Source organism: Papaver somniferum, chromosome 3, assembly GCF_003573695.1.
Source record: "Papaver somniferum cultivar HN1 chromosome 3, ASM357369v1, whole genome shotgun sequence".
Taxonomy (NCBI): domain Eukaryota; kingdom Viridiplantae; phylum Streptophyta; class Magnoliopsida; order Ranunculales; family Papaveraceae; genus Papaver; species Papaver somniferum.
In genome coordinates, this window is record NC_039360.1 from 11,471,077 (window position 1) to 11,488,139 (window position 17,063).

The 17,063-nt window shown below is 37.0% G+C and overlaps 1 pseudogene; it reads left to right on the forward strand.

Moving 5' to 3' along the window:
* The first annotated feature begins 15,447 nt into the window (after positions 1–15,447).
* On the forward strand, positions 15,448–16,532 carry LOC113355308 (annotated as a pseudogene).
* The last annotated feature ends 531 nt before the right edge of the window (positions 16,533–17,063 follow it).

Genomic DNA, 17,063 nt, shown 5'->3' on the forward strand with positions numbered 1-17,063 from the left:
AGAGTACTCGTATCTGCAGTTTTTTGTGGCAGTAGTGCCGAGAAGGATATGGCATAGTGGTGTTGGTTGGAGTTAGAGTTGTTGCTGAATTGGAGTGCAGTCACGGCTGAGAGCTAAAGAGGAATGACAGAGATTGCAGTCAAGTGGAACTGGTGGTGCTGTTTAGAATGGGTTGTGGTGTTACAGGTGCAACTCTGGTGCACTCAGCAGAGAAGAAGTTGATTATGATTCTGAGCTAATGAAGGTGATATGAAGTTGAAGCAATACTAGCTTGTGCAGGTGCAGAGCTGCGAAAGGAGAAGTTGGATTACAGGCTTGAGGTTATGTCTGTTAATGCTGGGTTGAACTGGAATTGCGAGTTAAGATGTTGGTGCAGCTGCAGTTGGTTGCGTTGAAGAGTTTAGGGCATGACTTAGAATTGGTAGGTGCAGCTGTGCAGTGGTGGAATTGAAGCTCAAATAGTTGAGATTGGTGTGGACTGGATGCTTAGAAGAACTGTGATGGTTACAAGGGTATGCGGTGTTGGTGGAACTGTTGAAGATACTACAGAATTGGCGCTGCAATGAAGCCGAGATGGAGGGAATTACTGAGTCTGTGAATTGAGGAATATACGGCAGTTGAAGCCGCAGCTAATGTAAGAGCTGAAATTGCAAGTGACGAAGCTGAGGATGTAAATTGATGTGGTTTTGTTGCTGGCGAGTTCTTGAGACGGGAAAAAAGGGATATGGCTCGAGTTGCAGGTGATTGCAGGTGGAAATAGCAGCTGCAGCTGATTGATTGGTAGTTTTGTCAAGTTTCAAATTGGTAGAACTCGTAATCATATTTATTGCTAGTTTAGGGTTTATTATACGTAATCGTGATACACCTTGAATACAAGTAGCATAATTGTGATTATTGCTTGTAGTGATACATCCTAGTAGTCACAAGTGGATTATAACCTTTGTTAAAACGGATTAGTGCTTTTACACGTTCGTTTGCATTGATTAGTCTTATTTCATAGAACTTAGTGCTCTTAGGGAGTTAAACTTAATTGTGTTTTACACTTTAGGTTGCTTTCTAAGAAGAATTCACCTTTCGCATCTTTTAATGTGTTTGTTGATGACAAGAGGAAATTAGCGGGATATTCTTGCGATCAAGGTATCCTAGGACTTTTGATAAACGTTGAGATTAAATATCAATTCTAGTTATTGTTACAAATTCATGTTTGTGAATGAAAACTAATCCTTGACCAATATCTTCATCTTATTGATTTGCTTGTTTATTTCATTAGTTTCTTTTAGTTTATTTTCCTTTACATAAAAATCAGAAATCCCCCCTTGTTTGTATAGGAAACCGAAACAATTTGACAACCTAGATCCTCTATGTGGGAACGATCCTTTCTTACCCTTGTTATATTATTTATTTTGAGTTGTGAGAAAGTGTAATTTATTTTTGGCGCATACGACAGCGATCAGATATTGGCGCCGCTGCCGGGGAGGCAGCGGCTGTCACTTGTTTTTGGTTTCTTATTTTCTTGTTTTTAGTTTTGTTTTATTTTCTGGTTTTTAACCTTGTTTTGAGAATCGTGTTTCAGGTACTTATTTCTCATGGATGGAGCATATTGGAACAATGGATACGGTTTCCAACAATCTCAACAACATGACAACTACCAATTCCAAGGGTTATTCAAAACCAATTCATTGGTTATGACCATTATTCCATGGATCCTTATGGTTTTCCTCAACAACCTTATGGCGGGTATGTGTATGAACAACCACAAGGGTGGGAGGATTCTTATGCTCGTGAACAAAAAGTCTCTGACTTTCTAGACAAAGTTTCCAACTTTGTACAACAAGAGTTGCAAAAAGATAAAGAGGGTACAGAAGAGCAACTCCAAGAACTTCGTGAAGGTATTGCTAACTTACAAAGAGGTATTGATCAAATCAAATAAGAAAGGTATGAGGAAGAACTTTGCTTTAAAAACAATAACTATTCTAATGTGCCTATGGTTTGTGATGAATATTTGATTGATGCTAATGTTGAAAAGGGCCAACCTTTGGGGTCTTTCTTTGATAATTGTGTAGCTACGTCAACTCTTGATCTTAATAATGATCATTCACCTATTCAAAAGGACGAGATTGAGATTAGCAACACTAAATTCAGCGAGAACCAATCTTATGTTAACTGTGAAAGTGATGATGATTATGAAGATACATCGCTTGAACCAACTCATGGTGACATTTCTCAAAGGTGTACACCGAAATCTTTTTGGGATCAAAATGAAAACGAAGAGGAATATGTTGACACTTGTGTATATTACTCAAGCATTGATCTTAATAATGATCAAGAGTCTATTCAAAGGGTGGAGCTTGAGGATGATGCATTTTTGAGTCTTCTAAAAAAGTTCCTTATAGCGAAATTTGCAGCCGCAAAAGAGTTTGAGCCTAATGATGACGAGTATGTTGAGAATGTGACCGTTATGACCAATATTGTGGAAGACCCAATTGATCTTGCAAAGGATTATAATGATGATGTTAATTCCGAGACTTTAGTTAAGGTAGAAACGGATGAAGAATGGTTGCAAGGTTTGATAGAGGACCATGATATAAAAGAGGTGAGTAATTCACTTGAGTTTTTCAAGGATGAAGAGGATTATGTGATACAAGAGATTGTGCAAGGTTTGTCTAACACTTTGCATATTGTTTCTTCTCCTTTACCTCTTGTTTGAATGTATGTGCTTCGAGAATATTGTTGAATGACTTTGTTTCTCGATTTCCACCATTAGAAACATTTGATTCTCATATTATGAATGTTTGCATAGAAGAAACCATAGAAGTTCCTGAATTTTATGTTCTTTATACACTTCCAAGTGTGGACAAGAATAAGTGTGGGGTAAACTTCTATTGGGCTATAGCTTCACTTTTGCTTTATTATAATAATGTTTGTGTGGAGTTACTATTTGCAAAACAGGTTACATGGAAGGATCCCCAACTTTTCAGATTATTGGTCTATGGGGAATTCATCTTGCAAGGTTATAGTCGGGCTGACGACTTTAAACCAAGCGCTAAATGGGAGGTAACCCATACGATGAGTATTTCTTGTCTTATTCTTGTTTTGTTTTTAGCTTTTTCTTGTCTTGTATTTACTTTTTATGATTTCTTGTCGCATATCATTATATGATTTCCCACCTTGACTTTCTTTGGACGATTCAATTTACATTGAGGACAATGTAAAGTTTAAGTGTGGGGGAGTGGTTAAGCATTTGCATTGTAATTTTTTCATTTTTTTTCAACTTTTGTGTAAAATAGTGAATAAACAAACTCCAACTTGTAGTTAGTTTAGAGTCACATAGTATACATGTCGCTAACATTACATCGGTATTCTCATAAGAGTGACTGAACTTAGAGATGACAGAGAACGTGATCGGGTTTCTTACTTTTATGAGAGTTAAAGTTGGATTTAACCATCCCATTGTCAAATGAGGTGCAGACTAAATTCGGTATTAGATTTGTGATCCCCTATAGTGGAGACTACCCATGTTACATCATGAGAGGCACCGACCTTCAATTTTTTGTACCTGTCTAAATATGTGCTTTTAGAGTGTGTGTCACCGTACATAAACTCCGGGTAGAATGGTGAGATACCCAACCTCCCACCAATAGAAGCACTATTTTGATCTCTTGAGTGCTATTTTATCAATCATGAATGGTGACATCGAATTGCTAACTTACATACCACTTGTAATCTTGTTCGCAGTTAGCACCATCCACTTTATCTCTCTCTACACCAACAGGTCCATAGAAACACCATCATTATCAACAAGAGGAGCATCACAAATTCGAAGGAAAGTTGAAGACGTTCAAGGTTTACAAGCAACGGTACAGAAATGAGCAGAGTTTAGATTCAAGTAAAGCAACAAGACAAGGAGCAGAATTTTTACAAGTTGAAGACTTTATGTACAAGAGCGAAGATTATCCAGATGAGAGTTCAAGGAGTTTATGATATCGAGACATACAAGTTGTGAAGAATCAAGCGGTAAAGTACTTACACCATGGCCTCTGTATTTGCAATGGGTTGATTCTGATCTTGAAGTCGAGATAATGAAGAAAATGGTGATTTGTTACTGTTGTTTGAGTGCTGCTTCAAAGGTGGAGATGGATTTGAGTCACTAGTGGATGAATTTGGTGGAAATATGGTTGCAATGGCAGTGTGTTGATGTTGCCAATGATGGCCAGTGAGCAGCTACAGGTGGTGCTGAGATGATATAGCAATGAATTGGAAGTTGAAGCTGCAGAGATAGCGGAGGCATTGGTGGTGCAGTTCAAAAGCCGAGATGGGTTCTTGATGATGTTGATTCATGGGTTCAGCTAGTTACAGTTACAGGTTTTCCTGAGATGGTATTGTACTTGGTAGAAATGAATAGAGTCTGGTTATGGCAGTAAGAAACGTTGCAGAGAGCACTCGCATCTGCAGTTTTTGGTGGCAGTAGTGCCGAGAAGGATATGGCATTGTGGTGTTGGTTGGAGTTAGAGTTGCTACTGAATTGGAGTGCAGTCACGGCTGAGAGCTAAAGAGGAATGACAGAGATTGCAGTCAAGCGGAACTGATGGTGTTGTTTAGAATGGGTTGTGGTGTTACAGGTGCAACTCTGGTGCACTCAGCAGAGAAGAAGTTGATTATGATTCTGAGCTAATGAAGGTGATATGAAGTTGAAGCAATACTATCTTATGCAGGTGCAGAGCTGCGAAAGGAGAAGTTGGATTACAGGCTTGAGGTTATGTCTGTTAATGCTGGGTTGAACTGGAATTGCGAGTTAAGATGTTGGTGCAGCTGCAGTTGGTTGCGTTGAGGATTTTAGGGCATGACTTAGAATTGGTAGGTGCAGCTGTGCGGTGGTGGAATTGAAGCTCAAATAATTGAGATTGGTGTGTACTGGATGCTTAGAAGAACTGTGGTGGTTACAAAGGTCTGTGGTGTTGGTGGAACTGTTGAAGATACTACAGAAGTGGCGCTGCAATGAAGCCGAGATGGAGGGAATTACTGAGTCTGTGAGTTGAGGAATCTATGGCAGTTGAAGCCGCAGCTAATACAAGAGCTGAAATTGCAAGTGACGAAGCTGAGGATGTAAATTGATGTGGTTCTGTTGCTGGCGAGTTCTTGAGACGGGAAGAAAAGGGATATGGCTCGAGTTGCAGGTGATTGCAGGTGGAAATAGCAGCTGCAGCTGAGTGCCTGAGAATTAAGCAAGAAACCTGAGAAGAGAGAGTGCAGAATGGGTAAATGGATTGCAGGCAGCTGAGATTGCAGGTACAAAAGCTGGTCGTGCTTGTGTGGTTGAACTGTAATGCTTACAGTATGTGACAGAGCAGTTGTGAAATGAGTGAATGTCTTGGGCTTGAATGGCAGTGAGTCTGATAGAATGGGTTGTGTATGAATGGAATAGCAGATGCAATGCAACTGGTGCAGGTAGAGTTATGTTGCAGTTGAAGCTGCAGGGTGAATTGGAGGTGGTGGATTGTGCGAGATTGCAGCACGGAATGGAGTTACTGGTGAAGCTGCGAGATAAGCAAGACAAGACAGAACCAATGCTACTGAGGTTTGAAGCTAATGTGTATGAGTAGATGAATGCTATGATTGATACAGACGCAGGGACTGAAAGAATGGCCAGGAATTTGGTCGGTAATCGCACAGAAAAAGAGGAAACTCTGTCTGAATCGGTGTTTAGGCGAGTCAAATCAGTGAGTTAGTCACCGATCCAGTACTTAATTAGATGGACTTGGACCTGACTGATGGGCTTTCAGAGATTCAGTTTTGACCCTGACCTAAACTTACTTGGTAAAGGAAGGATATAAAAGAAAACCTTTCTCTATTCAACTTAGATCTCTTCTTCTACTTTTAGCCTAGGGTTTAAAAAGCCCGGCGTTTTTAGGGGCCACTCAAAAGGATTTAGGGGCCAAAAATAAAACAAAAAAGATCACCCAAAGGGAAAATATAGCCAGCCCTTATCTCGCGTAATTCGTAATGGCGAAATTACCCTTATATATTCGGAGGATATGATAACATTGTTACCCTCCGAATGAAATCGGAAGCCAAAATATTTCCCATACTTCCGATTGTAGTCGATGCAGTATTTCTTGGTTCGTGTTTTGGATTCAGCGTTAATCGGGAGTTAAATATATTACAAAACCTACCGATTATAAGTTGCCGCAAATTCAAATTTTGAAAGCTACCATAATCGGTAGATATGTTAAATCCAGTACCTACCGATTATTGGTTTCTCCACATTCAACTTTCGTCAAATTAGCCGTTGGAGTTTTTGGGAAAAACAAAAAGAGCCGTTGGACCCTAAACCTATATGAAGAAACTCATATCTATCACCCCAATTGCACCAAACTCTTTCCTCTCTTCAGTTTTAATTTTCATAACAAAAAACATGGGTATTGCTTTTGCCGAAGAAGAAGATTGTGCTATTTATAGAGCGTGGGTTGTGGTAACTGCTCATGATCGTGTTCACAAGCTCCACAAATCGGAATCTGAAGAGCAGATATGGAACCGTATCTTAATGGTATTTGAGGCCTTAGATGGTAATCGAATTCGAAGATCATCCAATGACATTAAGATGAGAAAGAATGCGCTCGATAAGGAGATTGACAAACTTGAAGATGAGGAACGGTTTGTTAGGAACGCTTTTCCTTGGTGGACGTATGAAAAACGAGTAAGTATCTCTGTAACTCCAACTCACATTAACAAAAGTTAGTACTAACTTGTTACTCATTCGTAATTTCAGAGAAATCTTGCGGATCGCCGGTATGTGGACCTCTACGGGAAACGATTTGAACATGAAGGATGCTACAAAATCAAGAGGGACAATTTCTATGGTCACTGGAAGTTATGATCTGTTTTAATATTTTTATGGTCAATTAGGAGTATGGATTTAGGTGCTTTTGACGAAATTGTAAGGTTAAGGCCGTTTGAACTTTATGTAATGGATGTAATCGGAGTATTATTAATATAAAAACTAGCTGATTATACGAAATCGGTAGAATATTTTGTTAAACAACCTACCGATTGTAATATTCGGTTATGTTATGAGTCAACTTAGCCACCGATTATGGTGTTGTTTGGTTCCAGGAAACAATTTTTTTTGTACTTGTGATATTCGGAGGATAGGTTTTTTGTAAAGTTCCGAATGTACGATGGCCCAAAAATCAGAATTTGGAAAAACTTATACTTTTCAAATTTTGTCTTTGAAATATTCAGAAGTTAAATTAGTTACCAGAACTTTCGAATATGGGCTGTCTAACCTTCAATATTGGCCCTTGGAACCACCTGGAGCCATGGCGTGGTTTGTTTTGAACTAGTGATATTCGGAGGATCGGTTTTTTGTAAAGTTTCCAATGTACGATGGCCCAAAAATCAGAATTTGGAAAAACTTATACTTTTCAAATTTTGTCTTTGAAATATTCGGAAGTTAAATTAGTTACCAAAACTTCCGAATATGGGCTGTCTAACCTTCAATATTGGCCCTTGGAACCACCTGGAGCCATGGCGTGGTTTGTTTTGAACTAGTGATATTCGGAGGATAGGTTTTTTGTAAAGTTCCGAATGTACGATGGCCCAAAAATCAGAATTTGGAAAAACTTATACTTTTCCTTTTTTGGCTTTTTGGGTACCACTTGGTTGTCCTTCTTCTTCTACTCTTGCCACTGGATCAACTGGTTCAACACTTGGTCCTGCACTTTGTTGAGAGGCTTGTTCAACACTTGGTCGCACCCCTTGTTCACTGCCTTGTTGTTCAACAGTTGGTTGCACTCCTTGTTGACTGCTTTGTTCTTGTTCGCTTTGTTGAGCACCTGAATTATCTTTGGCACTCCTTTCCCTCCTAGCACTAGCTGTCACTTTCTTCCTCCCTTCTCGACTTTGTCTAAACAACAAAGAAGGAACAATATTTACAAACTATACAATCGGAAGACCAAGTATGGAAATATAACCCGAATGTACACATTCGGACGTAAGAAGACACATATTGTTCCCGAAGACAAAACAATCGGAAGCTAACTAAACATATTTGCAACCGAATATACATCAATTGGAGTTCAGAAGCTGTAAATTTTTCATCCTACACAATCGGAAGACAAAGTGCACATCTATAACCCGAATGTACAAATTCGGAAGTAAGAAGACACATATTTTTTTCGAATGAAAAACAATCGGAATATAACTAAACATGTTTACAACCGAATATTCATCAACTGGAGTTCAGAAACTCTAAAATTTTATCGTACACAATCGGAGGTATAAAACATTATATTGTCTTCCGAATGAATACTGGCCCCAAAATGGGATTTTTCCTATATCAGAAATTTTGAGTTTTTTTCAATATATACATTCGGTAGTGAGTGTTCTTCCGAATACTTTGTGTCTACTTAAATATATTCGGTAGCCAAAAAATTCATTAAACTACCGATTATTAGCAGTTTGTATCCAGGAAGATATGGCCACCAATATTCGGCAGATAATCATCAAATCTTTCTCCCGAATACTGTCGATGTTCTTGAAAAATGAAGAACACGACTACATTCGGAAGTAAATGAGCATGCATATCGTCCGAATCTGGATAAATAACCGAAAACCCTAGAAATTTTTTTTCTCGATTCGACGAATTAAAGCGAAATAAACCCCAAAAATGATAGATTCTTACCTAATTGGGGCCATTTGAAGTTGACGAAGTGTTTGAGTCTCGGAATCGCCACCACCGACTACATTGCCGGGTACTTGTTCTTCGCGTTCTTCTTCATTTGCAGCAAGAATTTCTTTATTTCTTGCTAAAATTCCAATGTTTGGATCGATACCCCGAACAACATTTTTGGTTCTAGGTCTGTGGGTTTCATTTCTCTTATCCATTGTTTTATAATCGAATCGACGATGTTTTGATTTTACGATTCGCGGCGATGTTTCGGTTGAACGAGGAAAAAAAAAAATTCTTCCACAATCGGAAGATAATATGAAACCGGAAGAAGAAGAGTTGAAATGAGTAGAATTGTTTTTGATTTGGTTTTTATACAGTTTTACCAGAAGGGCATTTATGTAACTTCAATATCATATAGGGTACCCCTTAACTAGAGTCTTTGGCTGGGTATAAATTGATGGCCCCTAAATCCTTTGGGGTGGCCCCTAAAAACGCCAGGTTAAAAAGATGGAAACTTTTATTTTTCTTCTTGTGATGAACCCCTTTAACATGAGTACCTAGATTTTATTACTGGTTAAGGAATAAGTTGGATTTCCAAATATGGGTTTTCATTCAATAAATTAGTTTTGTCTCCATGTTTTGTCGATTATGATTCGCTAGAAATATCGCCATGTATGATTGATTGGTAGTTTTGTCAAGTTGCAAATTGGTAGAACTCGTAATCATATCTATTGCTTGTTTAGGGTTTATTATACGTAATCGTGATACACCTTGAATAGAAGTAGCATAATTGTGATTATTGCTTGTAGTGATATATCCTAGTAGTCACAAGTGGATTATAACCTTTGTTAAAACGGATTAATGCTTTTTTACACGTTCGTTTGCATTGATTAGTCTTATTTCATAGAACTTAGTGCTCTTAGGGAGTTAAACTTAATTGTGCTTTTACACTTTAGGTTGCTTTCTAGGAATAATTCACCTTTCCCATCTTTTAATGTGTTTGTTGATGATAAGAGGAAATTAGCGGGATATTCTTGCGATCAAGGTATCCTAGGACTTTTGATAAAAGTTGAGATTAAATATCAATTCTAGTTATTGTTACAAATTCATGTTTGTGAATGAAAACTAATCCTTGACCAATATCTTCATCTTATTGATTTGCTTGTTTATTTCATTAGTTGCTTTTAGTTTATTTTCCTTTACATAAAAATCAAAAATCCCCCTTGTTTGTATAGGAAACCGAAACAATTTGACAACCTAGATCCTCTCTGTGGGAACGATCCTTTCTTACCCTTGCTATATTATTTATTTTGAGTTGTGAAAAAGTGTAATTTATTTTTGACGCATACGACAGCGATCAGTGCATGGTTAGAGGCAAAAGGAAGAAGATATTTATTATTATTATAGTTTGAAAATGCTGAAACCAAATAGGGTTTGTAAGGGCTCTATCAATTCAGGTGTTAATAACTTTATTATTTTTCCTTCTGTTTGGTCGGGTGAATGATGAACCTGTTGAATGGGATGTTACATAGACCCAGTTGGTCTATAGTACCAAAAAAATTACTCCCTCTGTCCTAAAATTTCTGTCCTCTATTCTATTTTCGTATGTCCTAAAATACTGGCCAGCTTCTGTTTATAGTCATATTTTTTAGTCAAACTCTCAAATATATCCTTCAATTTTTATAATTATAAGATTATTTTTAAATATGACCAATCAAAAATCTTAAATGATATCTTCATCAATAGGAAACAAATCTATTAAATCAATCCATAAATATTTTATTTTTATCTTCTATTTAAATGTATTAAATGATATCTTTCTCAGTAAGAAACAAAATTATTAAATCAATCCATAAATATTTTTATTTTTCTCTACTATTTACACATTTCTATAAATAATAAAATTACGAATTATGTATTTTTCTTACATGCTGCATATACTCCTTTTAATTTTAGTAATAACATAACATTTAATAGGGATAGTTTGGTACATTCTTCCGGTCTCCTTAATATTTTGACTTAGTCAAAGCGGACTAAAAATTTAGGACGGAGGGAGTAATATGAAAGTGAGGTGAAGGTGGTAAAATTTAGTTTATCTGAGCAATAAATGATTATGTTTAGGTCACCTAGAATAATCCACGGAATCTACATATTAACGAATAGAAATCATTCACATGTAAATTCTTATATCCACGTGATGCATTACTAAAATTAACACCTCACGAAAGCGTCGGACTTAACATCGCCATGTCATCATATTAATTAACCGTAAGATATGTTTAAACATTAAAATTAAAATATGATATACTCAACTTTTGTAATATTTTTTTTTTAAAATATGGTTTAATCTAAAGTGAAAATTTATCTTACCTTTTGAATTAAAAGTGAAAATTTATATAGAATTCTCACGAAAAACTATCGGAAAATTATCGAATTTTGCAAAAAAAAAAAAATCTGATTATATGTGATCGAAACATTATTATAAGATGATTTTTGCTTTGTATAAATAATTCTGTGAAATCTGATAACTCCTCGACACAAAAATGTCCCTAGATAAATATCTAGGCTAAATTGGGGCATATGCCACTTAATTGGGGCCTATAGCGACATGACAAAATAGGGTCATTAAGAAGTAATTCATGGAAACTCCTTATCCACCATTTCTGTTAATGCCTAATATTCCCTTGTTCAATTAGTGATGATTAATTAAGTTAATATTTGTTAAATTAATAAGTGTTTGAGTGGGATTATAATGTTTGGATTAGAGTAGAAATTCATTTTCTTTAGGTTTGGAGGGAAAGAAGTAGAGGGGAAAAGGAAAAAATTAGGGTTTGTGATTTTCTTAGCAAAAATGAAACTTCATAGTGATGAAGAAGTCGGTGCATCAGATTATCATGATTTCGATCCTACCGAATTGGATAATTTGTTGAAAGAATAAGAGGATGTCAACCAAAGAATGTTTGAGGATATTATTCAAGTACAAGAACAATATCGTCGGGAAGAAGAAGGTGATAATGCTTCTAATAAACAGGTATGAGTTGTAACGATCTACAAACATGTATTTGCATGTCTCGATCGCCAAAAAAAGGAAAAAAAAATCAAAATATTTTTTCCAGAATCGGTTTATTCGATATCACCACATAAACCGATTCTGTGTAAAATCCCCAAATTGGGTATCATAATCGGTTGTTGTTCATCACCATATAATTCGATGTAGTAAATTTTTGGCGCGATGGGTACATGACCAAAATCGGTTTTTGTTGGTGATGTGCATATGCCGATTCCTTCACTTGAATAATCACGTAGAATACCCGAAGTTGACAATCGGTTTATTTACATGTATATGTAATCCGATTTTGGGAAAAAAAGTTACAGGAGAAATGTGAACTAAAATCGGATTACATGATACAAGACAAGAACCGACAGTAAACTTTGAAATTTTTTCGTCAAGTCCTTAATCGGACTTTATAGTTGCACATATAAACCGAATATCGATAATCGATTGTCTCGACTGTAACATATAAACCGATTTTAAATCATCAACTTGTTGATATTTGTTGTAGATTGTTCCGGCGTTCGACGAAGATCATCCCAAACCCGTATCTATGTTGGGTGTTGATACCTATGACCACTATTTCACCGATTTGGAATGGAAAGAAAGAAACCATGCAAAGCAATGGTTTATATACAAGGGAATAGAGATCAAATGCGCGTTAGTTTTAGGTCGTCATTCAAGTGAAGATCGTTTGGAACTTGTTTGTGAAAGAGGTGGAAAGCAAGAAAGTCACTGGGCAAAGGACGAAATGTAGGTGAAGAAGATGACAAGGGAATACATTACTAAATCAAAGAAGTATGGTTGCCCATTTAAGATTATAGTTAATAGACCCAAGGGACCCAATGGTAAGGTATACAAGATCTCTAAAGTGATGAATGGTTTTCATAATCATGATGATCCGGAATCTCTTATTGGACACGCGGCCGTTTGTGGGTTGAAACCACATCAATTGGAAACGGTGAGGTCGATGAAAGCATGTAAACCAAGTGACATCCTTAGGAAGATTAAAGAGGATGATAAGGATAACTTGTCCAGTTTGAGGCAAATTTACACGGTAAGAGTAGCCTTTAGGAGGAGGGAATGGTATGGTAGAGCGGTTATGGAATAATATCAATGGCTAGCCGATCAACACGGATACACAATGAGAAATAAAGTATTGGAAGGCAAAGTGACTCGTATTTTCTTGGCGCATCCGGAGATGATCAAGTTGGCACGATGCTTCTATCAAGTTTTGTTAATAGATTGTACATACAAAATCAACAAGTACAATATGTCGTTGTTAAACATTGCTTGCCATACTTCCGACAAGCAAACTTTCACGGTAGCATGGGGGTTTATGGATCGGGAGAATGATGTGAGTTTTACTTGGATGCTAGAGACCTTGAAGGAGATATACCGTGGCGATCAAACTCCGAGGATCATAGTAACGGATAAGGACCAAGCACTAATGAATGCCATTGGAGTGGTTTTTCCGGATGGTAAGCATTTTCTTTGCACATGGAACATACAATGCAATACTAGAAGTAATTGTAGGGGTCATATCCAAAAGCCAAAGCCACAAAAAGGTACCCATCGAACGTGTTACACCATAATCGAGGAGTATTACTCGAAACTTCCTGAAATCATTAAGCCTTATGTGTTATCCACCGACGACGTGGATGCGGATGGGAATTGTGGTTATCCCGTTGCATCGGAACAAATAGGCCATATAAGTTTGGCGGACGATGAGAACCTAACCCAATGTCAATACTTTAGAAAGATGATGGCCTTGCGCTTAGAAGAAGATAAGGAATTTCACATATCGATGATGAAGGAAGGAAAAACAAGACAAGGCAAATAAGGTATATTTGAAAAATTGGTTGCTAGAGTACAAGGGCCAAGGGGGAATGGACCAATTACCCGAAATAATTGGATGCGTATGCCTCTATGTGGTCATCTCTTGGCGGAAACGTGGAGTTGCGTTGTTCTTCTATTTGATAAGGGATCATGTTATACATACGCACCAAAATACACCATTTGGGATGAATCGCTTCAGGATCGAGAATTGTTTTATTCAACCATAACAACATACATTATATCGGTATTAGAGTACGTGATGATTGTCCATTACCACCGGTAGATAGGTTTCATGAGGTCTCAGAGGTCACCAAGGAGTGGCTAAGAAAATACGATCCCAACATGAGGCGATGGGAGGAATTAATCGGGCCGGATCAATTCGATGGTCTCCATTTGTTGGAATGAGTATTTTCCTTATGTTAAAAACTTGATCTATCGGATGCTTATATTTTGTCGCTTTCTTTTATTGTATTTTGCAAACTTGAACCAAGCTTAATGAATGAAAGTGGTTTTCTTTTTTGGGTACCTTGAACTCATGAAATTTGTAACAGAATCGGACTTCTAATACATTTATAAAGTCTGATTCTGAAGGTAGTTTGTTGCAGATTTTTCACTTTGCTGCAGATTTTTCAGAATCAGTTTATATGGACGATAATGTAGTCCGATTAATGGTACAGAGATTTTCAACTACACAATCGGAGTACACATGGTCCAAAATGATCCGATAATAATCCAGAATCGGTTGATGTGTGCACTAATGTAACTCGATTGTAGTTGATGTTCATCACATAAACCCAGAATCGGGTTATGTAGGTTCACATTAAAACCCGATTAAGAGTACAATCGGATTACTATGGTGAACATATAAACCGATTCTGGGTGGATTTTCAGAAAACTTGATGAGTGAATTTTAAAGATTTAGAGGTAAATCATTGTAGAGTATCACTAGATGGAATGGTTTAAAGAGATTTAACTCAATCACTTGATTTGTCTGTATTTGGGTTTTCTTTCTATTTAACAAAAGGAAATTAGATTTTAATTTTGATGGAAATCGAAAAATAAATTGAGTTTTGATTAATGATTTTTGTTTTTGTTAATTAAGTTATGATTTAGTATTTGTATTTGTGTTAGAATAATTAAAGTTTCTTTAAGGGTTAATTTAGTATTTTTACAATCTTTTAGACACCCCTTATCATCGTGTATTGTGGGGATGAAGTAACCTATAAGCCCCAATTAAGTGACATATGCCCCAATTCAGCCAGGATAAATATTAAGATGCTTTATTTATTTTTTTATTTTTTTCTGTTTCTTTTTTCTGTTGTTGGTGTAGCATTAACAACATCGGCAATTTGAGCACCTGACATATATAATATTATTCTCCCTCCGTTTTTTAAAAGATAGGAAGATTTATGTGTAATTTTATACACAAATCTGCCTATCTTTTAGAGACGGAGGGAGTATTAGCTATTGATAATACGCGGAGATAAACCACTTTTCTGTTGGGAAAAAAAGGTTAACCTCTTTTCTAAGTGTGGCCGCATTACGAGTTAAGTAAAGCAAATCAAACCTAATTATTTGTTTTATACGTGTAAGTTGATCATCATCCCAGATGTTAGATTTCTACTGGCTTAAATATCTGAAACAAACAGAAGCTGTTAGAATTCGACACGTACCTAGTAGATATTTTTGTTCCTCGGAAAATATATTTTTGATTATAAAATGCTAAACCAACGGTGTAAGATCAGACCAATCATATTATGCTCTTCTTAAGATTCTTTTTTATTTAAGAATCCAGACACGTGTCGAATGCTGCAAAGAAAATATCTTCAACCACTGTGCAGCAAACGCGTGCAGACCTATTTCGGGACAAGTATATAAACGTCGCAGCGGAACAAATTCCCTTTCACACGTTCAATTCGAGTGTTGTTCTTCATTTCAGTTCAAAAATGGTGAACAAAAGATTGAAATCAAACGATTCAAGCGAGTTTCCGACAGCCGATTCTTCATCTGGAATTCTCGACGAAAGGGTTCTCTTATTAGTCTTCCGATCAATCAATTGGGATCCGCACATACTGTGTTTAATGGCATGTGTTAGCCGGAAAGTTAGCGCCGTCGCCAAAAGAGTATTATGGAGAGAATTATGTGTATCACGAGCACCGCGTATGGTAGAAGGATTAATTCACGGTACGCCGCCGAACGGACGGCTGAACGGCGGTTGGGACTCGCTCGCAAAGGTTTTATTCTACTGTTGTGGCGGGAAACCTTGTCGGAACTTGCGCGTCGAAAAAGTTCTAAAAGGTCATTTCGCTAATGCTTCTCGGTTTTCAAAGACTTCTGGTCAGAGCTTCTTGACTAAAAAATGTCAAACTGACGTACTGTATATCTGTGATCCCTGCGAACATATCGGCATTAGTAACGGTGGTAATGATGATGATTTGGGTCATTGGGTGTGTTTAGAGGGGTATTTAAGGGATTTGTGAAATCGAAAACGAGAGACTTTTTGATCAAACGGCAGATACAGTTCGAGCATCATATACGATGTCCTTATTGTGGGTCTCGTGTTTGGAGCATGACTTCGGCTAAGCTTATACCAAGGAAGAGTGCTTTGAAGAAACTTGGGTCTAATGACGGGAGGTTGGAGTATTTTGTTTGTGTGAATGGTCATTTACATGGGACGTGTTGGTTGACTAGATTGTCGTCCGATGATGAAGATGAATTTGATGATGATGATGAAAATGTGGGATCCAGCAGTGGGATAACGAGTTCAAGTGGGGAGGAAATTTGTGAAACGTTGATTTGTTTGTGAACGAATTTTCTCTGTTAGTGTTTTTTAGTGTTTTTGTCGGTAGTTTGGTATGATTTTTTTTTCTTCTTTGTGTATTTTTTTTTTTGTTTATGTTGGCTTGGCATTGTAAATACTCCCCTTTTTGTTTCAAATTTTCAACGCTGCTAATGGGGAGACCGGAATTAGCAGGGGTACAGTTTGAGTGATCCAACGGTCAGGATCGGATACAACTCTTTTGTATCCCTGATAAATCCGGTCCCTTCATTAGCAGCCATGCAAATTTTGGGCTTGGTTCTCATATGTTGGGCAAATTTGAATCATATGAGGTTAGAACCGGAGCCACCTAGGTACGTCATAAAATGTTAATGACCCCGGTTATAATTGAAAAAGGGAGTCCATTGAAGCAGAGGCTATATAAGAACTTGGAAGATGCACTTCGTCCAAATTCTAGATAAGTCAATTCTAGAATTTCGATCAAAGTAATTTGCTTCACTCATTTTACATGTACAAATTCTAGTCACATAAATATTAATTTTTTATGTAACATTTAGCATTGCTTACTTATTTTCCCAATTATTTAAACGATTATTGAAAATGAGTGAGAAGAGAGAAAAATAGCAAAACCAAATCAAAATTTACGTCTCTCAGAGCAACCACAGTCATGGAAGAGATTAAACGCCAAAAGCTAGACCAAGAGCTAAAAAGTAATGGTTTTAGAG